Here is a 3,192-nt window from a genome sequence, read left to right as displayed (position 1 = left end):
GAGCATTTCGGTACCGGAAAATGTCACCAGAATCGTGGGTAAAAAAGAAGGAAGCGTGAAAAGACTCACGAAAGACGCACTCAGCTTATTTTCAAATCTGTGTTTGTTTTCATTTGCATCATGGTGCGGTGTCCCATTTAGGCACTCGTTAGGCGGGCAGAGATCCCTGTAATCTCCCCTCACGTTCCTCCAGAGTCTGATTCTCCCAAAGGATACCCGACAGTTTCGGGTACGACCCAGAGGGCGCACGGTGGACGGCCAGGGCGAGGCCGCCACACCGCGCTGGAGTCAGGGTCCCGGTGAGGCGCAGGACGGAGCACCCGGCAGTAGCCTCCAGCAGACCCCCGCGCGGTTCCCTCGTCCCTCAGAAGAGGTGGAGAGGCGGAGGGGTGGGTCTTTTCATCTGCTGGCGGGTTGCCGGGATAACAGTATCCTCCGGGGAGGCATTGAACCCTTCTCAACTGCCCCCCGGAGGAGGCAGGGGAGTCAGGTACCCAGAGGGTGGACGGCCAGGGCGAGGCCGCCACACCGCGCTGGAGTCAGGGTACCGGTGAGGCGCAGGACGGAGCACCCGGCAGTAGCCTCCAGCAGACCCCCGCGCGGTTCCCTCGTCCCTCAGAAGAGGTGGAGAGGCGGAGGGGTGGGTCTTTTCATCTGCTGGCGGGTTGCCGGGATAACAGTATCCTCCGGGGAGGCATTGAACCCTTCTCAACTGCCCCCCGGAGGAGGCAGGGGAGTCAGGTACCCAGAGGGTGGACGGCCAGGGCGAGGCCGCCACAACCAGAGAACCAGAAAAAAGGGGTGAAATGGGAAAAAAGTACCCCAAAATAGTGTTCCATAAGGCGGGTAGAGTCCCCTGACAACTCCCCATACCTTTCTCCAGGGTGGGAACAAGTTTAAGTCAACTTTTGGAAGAACCAGAGAAAAGGGTGAAAATGGATAAATTGTATCCGAAAATAGTGTTCCAAAAGGCAGGTAGAGTCCCCTGACAACTCCCCATACCTTTCTCCAGGGTGGGAACAAGTTTAAGTCAACTTTTGGAAGAACCAGAGAAAAGGGTGAAAATGGATAAATTGTATCCGAAAATAGTGTTCCAAAAGGCAGGTAGAGTCCCCTGACAACTCCCCATACCTTTATCCAGGGTGGGAAAAAGTTAAGTCAACTTTTGGAAGAACCAGAGAAAAGGGTGAAAATGGATAAATTGTATCCGAAAATAGTGTTCCAAAAGGCAGGTAGAGTCCCCTGACAACTCCCCCTACCTTTCTCCAGAGTCGAAAAAAGTATAAGTTAACTTTTGGAAGAACCAGAGAAAAGGGTGAAAATGGATAAATTGTATCCGAAAATAGTGTTCCAAAAGGCAGGTAGAGTCCCCTGACAACTCCCCCTACCTTTCTCCAGAGTCGGAAAAAGTATAAGTTAACTTTTTGGAAGAACCATAAAAAGGGGTGAAAATGGATAAAATGTATCCCAAAATAGTGCCTCTTGAGGCGGGTAGAGTCCCCTGACAACTCCCCTTGCATTCCTCCAGACACCAGTTTGAAAACTTAAAGTTTTGTGAGAACCATGATTGGGGGTCCTCCAGGCAACAATTTCATCCGATCCAAAGTGCTCATGAGGCGGATACATTCCTCCATGATTTCCCCATCATGTGAAAATAGCTCGTTTTTTTCTAAGTGCTCTCAAAAACCGGGTTTCCGATTTCGTGCAGATGGTAGCTTGGAAAAGATGAATAAAAATTTTGGACGGAGGAGGGGAGCTCTCGTTTCCCCTCTCCGTTGTAAATTGCAACGGGGGAGTGCAAAAGTCTCCGGGGCTTCGTTCCGAAGCGCCGAAGACTTGACCCCCTCCCCCGTTGGCACTTAGCCGTTTTTCAAGAATTTTCAAAAACTTCATTTTTGATTATTTTAACATATAATTGACCGTTTTCTTTACTTTTTTTTGCTTTCCACGGGTGGAGGCGCATGGCAGGCCGCATATGAGCTTCCAAATTCGGCCTGGAACGTCCGGGAATTATGGGTTAAGCTCCATATACTGACGACTCCCATTAAAAGTGATTGAAATGTACAGGAATCTGTCCATTTCAATCACATTTGACGACGCATGCAGGGTGACCCTGGCTACACTTAAAGGGGGTCTACTTTGCGGTGCTTTACCGTCCGCCCATCAGCACCCATAGTCGGCCTTCCTCACAGCAGCAGCACCCAACCTCCATGGAGGATTTTGCTCGTGCCCCTGGCTACACTTAAAGGGGGTATACTTTGCGGTGCTTTACCGTCCACCCATCAGCACCCATAGTCGGCCTTCTTCACAGCAGCAGCACCCAACCTCCATGGAGGATGTTTCTCGTGCCCCTGGCTACACTTAAAGGGGGTATACTTTGCGGTGCTTTACCGTCCGCCCATCAGCACCCATAGTCGGCCTTCTTCACAGCAGCAGCACCCAACCTCCATGGAGGATGTTTCTCGTGCCCCTGGCTACACTTAAAGGGGGTATACTTTGCGGTGCTTTACCGTCCGCCCATCAGCACCCATAGTCGGCCTTATTCACAGCAGCAACACCCAACCTCCATGGAGGATGTTTCTCGTGCCCCTGGCTACACTTAAAGGGGGTATACTTTGCGGTGCTTTACCGTCCGCCCATCAGCACCCATAGTCGGCCTTCTTCACAGCAGCAGCACCCAACCTCCATGGAGGATGTTTCTCGTGCCCCTGGCTACACTTAAAGGGGGTCTACTTTGCGGTGCTTTACCGTCCGCCCATCGGCACCCATAGTCGGCCTTATTCACAGCAGCAACACCCAACCTCCAGTGGAGGATGTTATCATGCCCCTGGCAACACTGGTAAACACTGGTAACATATGTCTAGCCGCTGACAGGAACTTGACATCGGAACTTGACATCGCATTTCCATTGAGCGGACTCCCGTACATGGGAAGGGCAAGTCCCACGGTACCTCCGTTCATAAGGCTGACATTTGCCTTACATACCCTAGGGACCAGAGGGTACAATGGTTGGACATTTACTACCGGCCGCGGTATGCCTAGTGTACAGGGTCCATATAACCGACTTAATGCATAGCGGGAAGTCGGTTATATAGACATCAACAGAATAAGTGTTTAACGGTGATTTAAACTAGTTTATGCGGGGAAAAGAGTGCTCAAAATCGGATTCAACAGGCCATCCACACCGACTCC

Source organism: Pseudochaenichthys georgianus, chromosome 24 (assembly GCF_902827115.2).
Source record: "Pseudochaenichthys georgianus chromosome 24, fPseGeo1.2, whole genome shotgun sequence".
NCBI classification, from domain to species: Eukaryota; Metazoa; Chordata; class Actinopteri; order Perciformes; family Channichthyidae; genus Pseudochaenichthys; species Pseudochaenichthys georgianus.
Note: the sequence above shows the minus strand (reverse complement) of the source record.